The sequence below is a fragment of the Notolepis coatsorum genome (assembly GCF_963971535.1).
Source record: "Notolepis coatsorum genome assembly, chromosome: 13".
NCBI lineage: Eukaryota > Metazoa > Chordata > Actinopteri > Aulopiformes > Paralepididae > Notolepis > Notolepis coatsorum.
The window spans coordinates 23,465,110-23,477,435 of record NC_140177.1 but is presented as its reverse complement, the minus strand read 5'-3'; the positions used below and the strand labels follow the sequence as shown (position 1 = coordinate 23,477,435).

Sequence of the window (12,326 nt, the reverse complement as noted above, 5' to 3'; positions counted from 1 at the left end):
GATGTTAGAATGTTCAGATGCACATCATGCACTTGTTTGTTTTTTATTTTATTTTTATATTGAAATGTTTGTCAAGACTTTTGGTTTATTTAATATAAGGATCAGATGTGTAAAGGGGTCTAAATAAGTTAACAGGTGTTTGTGATTGGGACTGAGCATGCGCAGTTCGCGCAGCTGCCTTTCAAATGGTGGCGGGCTGTCACTTCTCACTATAGCACTGACAGGATCACATCGCCCATTGGTAAGTGGACTTTATTAAGGGATTGCAATATTAACTTGGCTGTGTCACATATGTACAATGTAATGTATCACGTTGGCTGCTGGCTGCTAATGCAGCCTGCGGATAATATTTGCATAGTGCACGGTGTTAGTGATGCTGGCTGAATGAATGAACGTTGTGTCTGAATGTTTGCCGCTAGCTTATGGCTAGGCTAACGCACCTCGCCGTAGGTGCAAAGCTGAACTAGTGTCCTGGTGGCTTTCCCGGTTTGTCACGGTGAGATTCATGTGGGGAACTTTGGTGTGAGCGTGTGTGTGCTTTGATGAGAACTGCTATCTTGTCCGTTGTGTGTGGGGAGCTTAGTGGCTCGTATCTCACGGAGGAGGAAGTAAACATTGCCATGCATTCTGGGAAATGAAGTCATTCTAGTTCTCCCTCCTCTCACCCACAATTAAAGGGGACATGACATACTGGTTTGATAGTGTATAGTGTAATGTATATATATAATATAAATATAAATTATATATAATATAATATATAAAATGGATAGTGTATGTATATTTGATAGTGGTATTGATATATTAATATGTATATTGATATTAATATTAATATTAATATTGATTGATTGATTGATTGATTGGTATTGATATTAATATATATTGTATATTAATATTATGATTAATGTGTATGCACTGCATTTTGTTCTGTTTCACAGGTTTTTGACCTATGGTAAGCCTGTGGTCAACTGTGGGAATTATAAATGTTGTATTGTGGAGAAAACATCTCAACTAGTTTGTTCAAATAAACAAACTCTAATGACTAACCATTGAGTCATCCATTGTGTGGTGCCTGTCAGCCCTTTCGGAGGGATTCAAATAGAACATTTTGAAAGATCCGAACAATGTTGAAGAGGAGATGTTGCAGTTGTTGCACAGTCATAAATGAAGCACTTTCTGCAGGAGATGTTGCAGATGTGGCACATAAATGAAGCACTTTTTTTGAAAAGTATACTACTTTTGCAATGTAGTTAAATAAAAGTTGTGAAAATGTGGTTGCGTGTTGTGTGACGTGTCAAGTGTACATATATTCATAGCACGGGGAGGCGCCGTGGCAGTCCGGCCCCTGGCCCCTTGGGTTTCTGACAATGTGGCCCCCTGAACAATTTAGTTGAATAGCCCTGCTTTACAGCTTTGGGTAGGGCGTTCCACATTGTTGTGGCATAATTGCGAAACGTGTTTAGTCCCTTGTTTGAGCCGAATCTGGGTTTAACATGATTTGTGGAGCTCCCTCTGGTGTTGTGATCGTGGTATTCACTGACCTTTGGGAAGTATTTTGACATGTACATGGGTACCTTGGTTGTGTAGTGTATCTTGTAGACCAGGCCCATTGCAAGTTGCTGTACTCTGTCGTCTACTCTAAGCCATCCTAGGTTGTCAAAGTGTGCAGAGGTGAGGTGGGTTCTAGGAGTCGGGTCAAGCAGTAGTCTGACTAGTTTGTTTTGAGATGTTTGTAATTTGGTTTTTAGTGCCTTTGAGGTGCTTTGGTACCATGAGGTGCAAGCATAGTCGTAGTACCCTTGAATGAGTGCTCCTGCCAGAGTCTTGACTCTTCAGGGTATTCTTGTTTACCAGAGAGGAGATCCGGTACAAGAATCGAGTTCGTTGATTGACTTTTTTTATTACATTGGATGCCATTTTGTCACAGGAAAGATTAGCCTCTAGGATGGAACCCAGGTAGGTAATTTCATCTTTCCTTGTGACAATATTGTCACCCACTGTAACTGAGAAGCCGTCGGTCTTGCTGAGTTTGTTATTTGACCCGAAGAGAATGGACTCTGTTTTGCCCATGTGTAATGATAGTTTGTTGTCGGCGAGCCATATGCAGATTTTGCCTAGTTCCGAGCTAGGCTCTATGTCCTATGGATAAAATAAACATCAGTATTGACTATTTGTATTTTTACAGCTGATTTTGTGACCTTTTTTCTAGAAATGTTTTACCTAAAGGGGAATGCCACCCCTTTTAAGAGTTCACATAATGTTGCTCTTGTGCCTTAGGACAGTTCAGTCAGTATTTGTGAACATGCGCCGCTCGTTCCTTAAGCCCCGCCCTCTTTCCTTGACCCTCCAATCAAAACTACTGCTTTCCTCAGTCAAACGAAGATTTGTTTTTCGTGACCCTCCTATCAAGTTAGGAGGGATTGTACTGATGTAAAATTGGGGCTGCTCCATAGACAATGAATAGGGCTCAGATTGTATAAGGCCATAAAATGTGTGTGACCCAAATTAGGTTTTAATTATGGTTCAGAGCTTCTAACAAAGCTACAATGTAAAACCTCATTTGGGTGTAAGAGCTCACAAACATTTTATGGCCTCATAAAGTCAGATCTCCTTGACCCCAATGTCCTCTGCTCCTGGACCCCAATGCCCTCTGCTCCTGTGGCTCTATGTCCTCTGCTCCTGGGGCTCTATGTCCTCTGCTCCTGGACCCCAATGCCCTCTGCTCCTGGACCCCAATGCCCTCTGCTCCTGTGGCACTATGTCCTCTGCTCCTGGGGCACTATGTCCTCTGCTCCTGGGGCTCTATGTCCTCTGCTCCTGGGGCTCTATGTCCTCTGCTCCTGGGGCTCTATGTCCTCTGCTCCTGGGGCTCTATGTCCTCTGCTCCTGGGGCTCTATGTCCTCTGCTCCTGGACCCCAATGCCATCTGCTCCTGGGGTTCTATGTCCTCTGCTCCTGGGGCTCTATGTCCTCTGCTCCTGGGGCTCTATGTCCTCTGCTCCTGGGGCTCTATGTCCTCTGCTCCTGGGGCTCTGTGTCCTCTGCTCCTGGGGCTCTATGTCCTCTGCTCCTGGGGCTCTATGTCCTCTGCTCCTGGGGCTCTGTGTCCTCTGCTCCTGGGGCTCTGTGCCCTCTGCTCCTGGGGCTCTGTGTCCTCTGCTCCTGGGGCTCTGTGTCCTCTGCTCCTGGGGCTCTGTGTCCTCTGCTCCTGGGGCTCTATGTCCTCTGCTCCTGGGGCTCTATGTCCTCTGTTCCTGGGGCTCTATGTCCTCTTCTCCTGGGGCTCTATGTCCTCTGCTCCTGGGGCTCTATGTCCTCTGCTCCTGGGGCTCTATGTCCTCTGCTCCTGGGGCTCTATGTCCTCTGTTCCTGTGGCTCTATGTCCTCTGCTCCTGGACCCTATGTCCTCTGCTCCTGGGGCTCTATGTCCTCTGTTCCTGTGGCTCTGTGTCCTCTGCTCCTGGACCCTATGTCCTCTGCTCCTGGGGCTCTATGTCCTCTGCTCCTGGGGCTCTGCGTGTCTTCGACACCACCTTGTCTCTCCACTGGATGATGTCATCTTCTCAGCATGCTCAGTACTCCTCATCCGTCCTGGACACACTGGGTAGCATATTTGCACTTTGTGCGGAAGGCCATGGCGCCCCCGTCAGGCAGTGGTGCGGCGGTGTTCCTCTTCACATCCCAGCTCCTGGATGCCTTCCTCCTTGTCTACTGCTGTCCACTGTCCTGGTCGCTCCCTGTCCTACCGCTGAGGTCCAGTGAAGCGTTGTGAGGAGAAGGACTAGTATGTGGTGTCCAGCCTCAGGAGGAAGACCCACAGGAGGGGCCCCTGCCCGGCATGTCGGCTCTGGCCCGGACTAGAGTCTGTCCCCCTCCTGGCAGTTGGATGATGAGGATGGCCTCACCTCTTGTCAAGTGTTCCTCTATTAGTCCCCTTGGGGAAATTCAAGTGTCATAGCAGCATAGGTAGTGGGGGGGGCAGGTAGGATAGGTAGTAATAATAATAGAACATAGAACAATGTGCAAAGTAATAATGATAATGGTGTTTTGAATTTCAGTCTCCCGTAGGTGCTCTTTGAAAGTGGTTTTGAAGGTGGGTAGTGATTCACATTCATTTACAGCTGTGGGTAGGGCATTCCACATGTGGCATAATTGCTAAACATGTTTAGTCCCTTGTTTGAGCCGAATCTGGGTTTAACATGATTTGTGGAGCTCCCTCTGGTGTTGTGGTCGTGGTATTCACTGACCTTTGGGAAGTATTTTGACATGTACATGGGTACCTTAGTGGTGTAGTGTATCTTGTAGACCAGGCCCATTGCAAGTTGCTGTACTCTGTCGTCTACTCTAAGCCATCCTAGGTTGGCAAAGTGTGCAGGGGTGAGGTGGGTTCTAGGAGTAAGGTCAAGCAGTAGTCTGACCAGTTTGTTTTGTGATGTTTGTAATCTTGTTTTTAGCGCCTTTGAGGTGCTTTGTTACCATGACGTGCAAGCATAGTCGTAGTACCCCTGAATGAGTGCTCCTGCTAGAGTCTTCAGGGTATTCTTGTTTACCAGAGAGGAGATCCGGTACAAGAATCTAGTTTGTTGGTTGACTTTTTTGATTACATTGGATGCCATTTTGTCACAGGAAAGATTTGCCTCCAGGATGGAACCCAGGTATGTCATCATTTCATCTTTCCTTGTGACAATATTGTCACCCACTGTAACTGAGAAGCCGTCGGTCTTGCTGAGTTTGTTATTTGAACCAAAGAGAATGGACTCTGTTTTACCCAGGTGTAATGATAGTTTGTTATCAGCGAGCCAGGTGCAGATTCTGCCTAGTTCCGAGCTGAGGGTTTTTTCAACCTGTAACTTGTTCTTGTCAGCGACCAGCAGGGCTGAGTCGTCCGGGAACAGGAACAAGTTGCAATCACAAGCTGACGACATATCATTTGCATAAATTAGGAACAGTAGCGGTCCTAGTATGCTTCCTTGTGGAACACCACAGCTCACTGGGAGGGGGGGGGGGGGTAGGGTACCGTTTACCTCCACCATCTGTTCTCTCCCCTCCAGGTTGGATTGCATCCAGCTCACTGATAGACTATCCAAAACCAATTGCTTTTAGCTTGGCAATCAGAATGGAGTGATTGACAGTGTCGAAGGCCTTTTGTAGGTCCAGCATGACCAACCATGCCGCAGTATTTGCCCGCGTCCACCTCTTGTTTGATGTAGTCGTTCAAATAGAGAAGGCAACAGTAGTAGTAGTGAACAGCAGTGAGTGGCAGGATTTAATCAGACAGTAGTAATAGTGGGGTAGGACAGTGGCTCAGGAGGTAGAGCGGCCGTCTGATTCAATCAATCAATTCAAGTTTCTTTAATAGTTGTCATACAGAAGTACAGAATACTTTTATACAAAATGCTTCTTACTGTTACGCTCCAGAGACTGTGCTAGACAAGATAAGTATGAAATAAAATAGTATAGCATGTAATAGAAGTAAAAATAAAAATAGAAGTCACAGTGTTCAGTATAGACATATGTACAATGTTCGATGCAGAATAGAAGTAACTGAGTTACCATACAATATACAATATACTATGCAATGTACTAATATACAATACTATATAGTGCAAAGCAGAAATGGGATGAGGTACAATTTAGGTACAATTTATAGTAAGGTGTACGAGTTGTAGTGCAAATCCTTTACCAATAAATATAAAGTGTGTTTAGGTGATCTAAAGTGTGGAGAGTGGGTGCTGCAGTGTGTTGTTTGTTTAAAGTGAGTGTGTGCGTGTGGATGTGTGTGCTGTGTGCATTTGATGGTTGTTGCATAGTGTTTATTGTTCGTTGAGCAGCCTGATGGCCTGGGGATAGAAGCTTCTTCTGAGTCTTTCTGTGCTCGCCTTGAGACTCCGGTATCGCTTGCCTGACCGCAGCAGTTCAAAGAGGCAGTTGTTCGGGTGGCTGGAGTCCTTGATGATTCTCTTAGCCTTGCCCCTGCACCGCTTGTTGTAAATGTTCTGGAGGGTGGGAAGCCCCCCTCCAATTGTGCGTTCCGCTGAACGTCTCACTCTTTGTAGTCTGCTTCGGTCTTGTGCAGTGCTATTCCCAAACCAGGAGGTGATGTTGCCAGTCAGGATGCTCTCTATTGTAGAAGTTCTTAAGGATCTTCTGACTGACTTGGAAGTAGAGGCGTTGTCGTGCCTTCTTCACAACACTGTCAATGTGTGTGGTCCATATCAAGTCCTCGGATATGTGGGCTCCGAGGTACTTGAAACTGTTCACTCTCTCAACCGGTGTCCCGTCGATGCTGAGGGGGCTGTAGTCCTTGACCCCCGACCTCCTAAAGTCCACAATCATCTCCTTTGTTTTGCTGACATTCAGGGTGAGTCTGTTCTCCTGGCACCATCCCGCCAGGACCTTGACCTCTTCCAGGTAGGCCCTCTCGTCGTTTGCAGAGATCAGGCCCACCACTACTGTGTCGTCAGCAAATTTGATGATTGTGTTGTTGCTCCGCTGAGCCACACAGTCATGTGTGTACAGGGAGTAGAGGAGGGGACTCAGAACACAGCCCAGTGGGGCCCCTATGTTGAAAGTGATGGATGAGGAGGTGCAGTTGCCTGCTCTCAACACCTGGGGTCTGCCCGTCAGGAAGTCCAAGACCCACTGGGAGAGGTCATAGTTCAAGCCCATGTCCCTGAGCTTGGCTATGAGTTTGGAGGGGACTATGGTATTGAATGCTGAGCTGTAGTCGATGAATAGCATTCTCACATAGTTCCCCTGCCTCTTGTCCAGGTGTGATGCTGCTGTGTGCAGCACATGGGCTATGGCGTCCTCCGTGGACCTGTTGGGGCGGTATGCAAATTACAGGGGGTCCAGGTTGATGGGGAGGGAGGAACAGATGTAGCCCTTCACTAGCTTCTCAAAGCACTTCATGGCTATGGAAGTGAGAGCTACAGGGCGGTAGTCGTTGAGGCAAGTGGGCGTAGTTTTTTTGGGTACAGGGATGATGGTGGACTTCTTCAAACAGGTGGGGATGACAGCCTGTTCTAAGGACAGGTTAAATATGTCAGTGAATACCGGGGCCAGTTGGTCGGCACAGACTTTTAGGACGCGGCCGGGGATACCGTCCGGTCCTGCTGCCTTCCTGATATTCACTTTCTTAAAGGTCCTCCTCACCTCATGTTCTGTTATTCTGAACACTGAATCTCCATCAGCAGCACCCCCCCCTCCATTGCGGTGGTTTGTAGGCTGGTGTTGTTATTCACCGCCTCAAACCTCGCATAGAAAGTATTGAGATCATTTGCTAAGGAGATGTCACTGTTCAGCTTGAGGGAGGTGCCTTTGTAATCTGTCATCGTTCTGAGGCCCTGCCACATGCCTCTACTACATGCTTTTCACGTGAATTAATGCAAAATGTTTATTTCAGTTCAAAAACGCACCTTACTGGTTTCCATGGGTATACCATCTCTGGGGAGAAGTCATGGTTCCATATAGAATGTGAATCAATCAAATCAATTTTAAGATATTTTAATTTGAATGACACCCAAAAAAAGCATCAGTGTTTCAGGGAATAGGTCACACATTATAGAGAAATGTCATATTGCACCTGCAACTGTCACCCAGTAATTTGTCAGTTCTGCTTCATGTATTACTTACATACCTTGTCATTTTATTTGTTTGTTTGATGTGTGTTTTTAATTATTTCCCTTACCTCTGTGATGATGTACCATCTCTCTCTTTTCTATTATTTTTGGTCCCTTTCCCCTTCGAGTGGACCTTTTGTCCTCTCGCCAGGCCGTTGTTGAAAATAAGAATTAGTTCTTAATAACTGACCTGCCTGGTTAAATAAAGGTTCATTAAAAAACGACGGCCTCTGACCTAATGTACAGTCTCCTCCCCATCATATGTATATACTCTCTGTCAGGATCTATGGGTAACAGTACTGTATACTGTTACTACTATATACCTGAATGAATGAATGAACTTTATTTAACAGATTGCAGAATGGGTACAATACAGTACGGCTCAATACACACAATTGTTAAGGGGATGCAGACCAGAGAAAGACTTTCATCTTGTTTACATCAGGGTCCCCCATTTTCCATTCATAGTGACATTTATGACATACACAACATACATGACATTTATGGCATAGGGACAGGGGCATAGTAGACAGGGTACATTTTCAGAAAATCATAACCCTGAAGGCATTTCGTGTTTATTTTTGGTACACAACATTTCTAGGGGTATTAAGGGGTGCTGAATCCAAATCTGCTGTATACCAAGCTCAAAAATGTCAAATAAGGCCTCAAAATTGAGAAATCCAACATGGCCGCCAACGCCAGGCTGAAATCTATTTAAGTGCATATCTTTTTTACTAAACAAGGTAGAAACATGAATGAAATGTGTTTTTATATGTTTGCATACATGGGGAATTTAAAATCATATCCTGATTTTAGATCAGTTGTGAAAATGTTGCTTGAAACTCATATTTATAGCAGAAACTGTGGTTGTTATTGATGCATAACTCATCAACCAAATAAGAAAGAAAAGCAGGATGATCCCAGGCCATGGATTTATTCATCAAACTCTTTTCTCTTGAATTTTTTTAATCAACATGCCATTTATGCAAATTAGATAGTCCTTAATATGCGTACAGTAGCTTAGGTACAGTAATTTATTGTCAGTCATCAATCGTATTCAGGCAGGTGTCGCAGGTGTCTTGCAGTTGCATGATTCATCCAATGCCACTTTTCCTGAATAGAATAGAATAGATTATAATATAATATAATAAAATAAAAATATTATTTTACCATATCAATATAAGTGAATGTTCAAGTTTCTTTATTAGTTGTCATACAGAATACTTTGCATAAAATGTTTCTTTCTGTGTTGCTCCTGAGAGTGTGCTAGATAATAACAAGATAGTATAAAATAAGTATAATAAGTATAAAATAGAAAGTCAAGTACGTAAACAAGTGTAAACAACAAAATTGTTCAGTGTATCTATATATACAGTACAGCTGGTACAAGAATGGTGAAGTATAGCTTAGCTTGTGGTGCCACCTTGTAGTGGTGAGGTGCAATAAGGAATGAGAATGATGTGCAATTTCCTTACCAATAATATAAATATAAAGTGTAAAGTGTGGTAAAGTGGGTGCTACAGTGTGTTGTTTATTTAAGTGAGTGTATGTGCACTGTGGGTGTGTTGATGGTTTGCTTATTGTTCATTGTTCATTCATTGAGCATTTTTTTTTTTTTGATTTGAAGTCTTTATTTCGAACATGCAATGAATACAACAAACAATAACAAAAAAGAAAAACAACTCAATCTGCATGTTCGAAAAGGAGTAGGAAGAAGTATACACTTATTTAATCCTACCCCTTTTCCACTACTCAAATGAGTGTACTATTTTAAACTTTTAACTATTTTAGCATCCTGATGGTCTGGGGATAGAAGCTCCTTCTGAGTCTCTCTGTGCTTGCCATGAGACTCCGGTATCGCTTGCCTGACCGCAGCAGTTCAAAGAGGCAGTTGTTTGAGTGGCTGGAGTCTTTGATTATTCTCTTAGCCTTGCCCATGCACCGCTTGTTGTAAATGTCTTGGAGAGTGGGAAGCCCACCTTCAATTGTGCGTTCGGCTGAACGGGCCACTCTCTGTAGTCTGCTGCGGTCTTGTGCAGTGCCCAAGTTCCCAAACCAGGAGGTGATATTGCCAGTTAGGATGCTTTCTATTGTGCATGAGTGGAAGTTCTTGAGGATCTTCTGACTCACGTTGAACTTCCTTAAGCACCTAAGGAAGTAGAGGCGTTGTCGTGCCTTCTTGATAACACTGTCAATGTGTGTGGTCCATGTCAAGTCCTCAGATATGTGGACTCCAAGGTACTTAAAACTGTTCACTCTCTCAACCGGTGCCCCGTCGATGCTGAGGGGGCTGTAGTCCCTGACCCCGACCTCCTAAAGTCCACAATCATCTCCTTTGTTTTGCTGACGTTCAGGGAGAGGCTGTTCTCTTGACACCATCCCGCTAGAACCTTAACCTCTTCCAGGTAGGCCCTCTCGTCGTTTGCAGAGATCAGGCCCACCACTACTGTGTCATCAGCAAATTTTATGATTGTGTTGTTGTTCCGCTGTGCCACACAGTCATGTGTGTACAGGGAGTGGAGGAGGGGACTCAGTCAGGACACAGCCCTGGGGGGCCCCTATGTTGAGAGTGATGGATGAGGAGGTGCAGTTGCCTGCTCTCACCACCTGGGGTCTGCCCGTCAGGAAGTCCAAAACCCACTGGCAGAGGTCATAGTTCAAGCCCGGGTCCCTGAGCTTGGCTATGAGTTTGGAGGGGACTATGGTATTGAATGCTGAGCTGTAGTCGATGAATAGCATTCTCACATAGTTCCCCTGCCTCTTGTCCAGGTGGCTTATAGCTTATCCGCAACAGTAAGTTACTTCCGGGGTAGGCCTGATTGGCCCCGACAGGCACGTGACGCGCAACTTTCTCTGCCGCGGAGCGGCAGAGCGGAGCTCATTATATGCCAGTAACCGCCCCCTAATTCAGTATCCAGAAATAGCTCAATTGGCAAGACTGCATGGCTGTGGATCCTACGGCTCGTTGCTGGCGAGTTCGATTCCCTTCAATTTATTTTTATATATTTTTTTTTAACGTGCATTCGCATTCTTTCGCCGTTTCATTTCGCCGGTTAAGTTTAGGCATTGTTTCGGAGTTGGTTAAGGTTAGGCATTGTTTCGGAGTTGCTTAAGGTTAGAAGGGTTAAGTTTAGGCGCTGTTAAGGAGCTGGTTAAGGTTAGAGTTTGTGTTAGAGAATGGCAATAGACAGCCTATTTCCGCGCGACAGCTCTCAGCAGCCTCGTTGCGCGTCCTGAGTTTGCCGCGTCACGTGCCTGTCGGGGCCAATCAGGCCTACCCCGGAAGTAACTTACTGTTGCGGAACAGTTACAGGCGTCCAGGTGTGATGCTGCTGTGTGCAGCACATGGGCTATGGCGTCCTCCGAGGAGATGAGAGCTAGACATGAGTGGAGGAGATGAGAGCTAGACAGGAGTGGAGGAGATGAGAGCTAGACAGGAGTGGAGGAGATGATGAGAGCTAGACAGGAGTGGATGAGATGAGAGCTAGACAGGAGTGGAGGAGATGATGAGAGCTAGACAGGAGTGGATGAGATGATGAGGGCTAGACAGGAGTGGAGGAGATGAGGGCTAGACAGGAGTGGAGGAGATGAGGGCTAGACAGGAGTGGAGGAGATGAGAGCTAGACAGGAGTGGAGGAGATGATGAGAGCTAGACAGGAGTGGATGAGATGAGAGCTAGACAGGAGTGGAGGAGATGATGAGAGCTAGACAGGAGTGGATGAGATGATGAGAGCTAGACAGGAGTGGAGGAGATGAGGGCTAGACAGGAGTGGAGGAGATGAGGGCTAGACAGGAGTGGAGGAGATGAGGGCTAGACAGGAGTGGAGGAGATGAGAGCTAGACAGGAGTGGAGGAGATGAGAGCTAGACAGGAGTGGAGGAGATGAGAGCTAGACAGGAGTGGAGGAGATGAGAGCTAGACAGGAGTGGAGGAGATGAGAGCTAGACAGGAGTGGAGGAGATGATGAGAGCTAGACAGGAGTGGATGAGATGAGGGCTAGACAGGAGTGGAGGAGATGAGGGCTAGACAGGAGTGGAGGAGATGATGAGAGCTAGACAGGAGTGGAGGAGATGATGAGAGCTAGACAGGAGTGGAGGAGATGAGAGCTAGACAGGAGTGGAGGAGATGAGAGCTAGACAGGAGTGGAGGAGATGATGAGGGCTAGACAGGAGTGAGAGGAGATGAGGGCTAGACAGGAGTGAGAGGAGATGAGGGCTAGACAGGAGTGGAGGAGATGAGAGCTAGACAGGAGTGGAGGAGATGAGAGCTAGACAGGAGTGGAGGAGATGAGAGCTAGACAGGAGTGGAGGAGATGAGAGCTAGACAGGAGTGAGAGGAGATGATGAGAGCTAGACAGGAGTGAGAGGAGATGAGGGCTAGACAGGAGTGGAGGAGATGAGAGCTAGACAGGAGTGGAGGAGATGAGAGCTAGACAGGAGTGGAGGAGATGATGAGAGCTAGACAGGAGTGGAGGAGATGATGAGAGCTAGACAAGAGTGGAGGAGATGAGAGCTAGACAGGAGTGGAGGAGATGAGAGCTAGACAGGAGTGGAGGAGATGAACACATGCACTATATGCTCACAACAATGGGACTTATAATTGACCAACTACCCCACAGCACAGACGCCCATACACTAATATGCCAAAATATTTATAGAGCTATAGAGCTATACACGTATTGACCTATATGCCTATAGACATACTGTA

The 12,326-nt window shown here is 46.0% G+C and overlaps 1 protein-coding gene across 1 annotated transcript in view; it reads left to right on the top strand.

Annotated features, from left to right (window-relative positions):
• Positions 1-222: 222 nt before the first annotated feature.
• LOC311239521 (unconventional myosin-IXb-like) overlaps positions 223-12,326 on the top strand; it is a 180,511-nt gene continuing 168,407 nt past the window's right edge. Inside the window, exon 1 of the mRNA XM_084327837.1 lies at positions 223-241. The gene's annotated coding sequence lies outside the window, so the exon portion shown is untranslated. The remainder of the gene's footprint in view (positions 242-12,326) is intronic.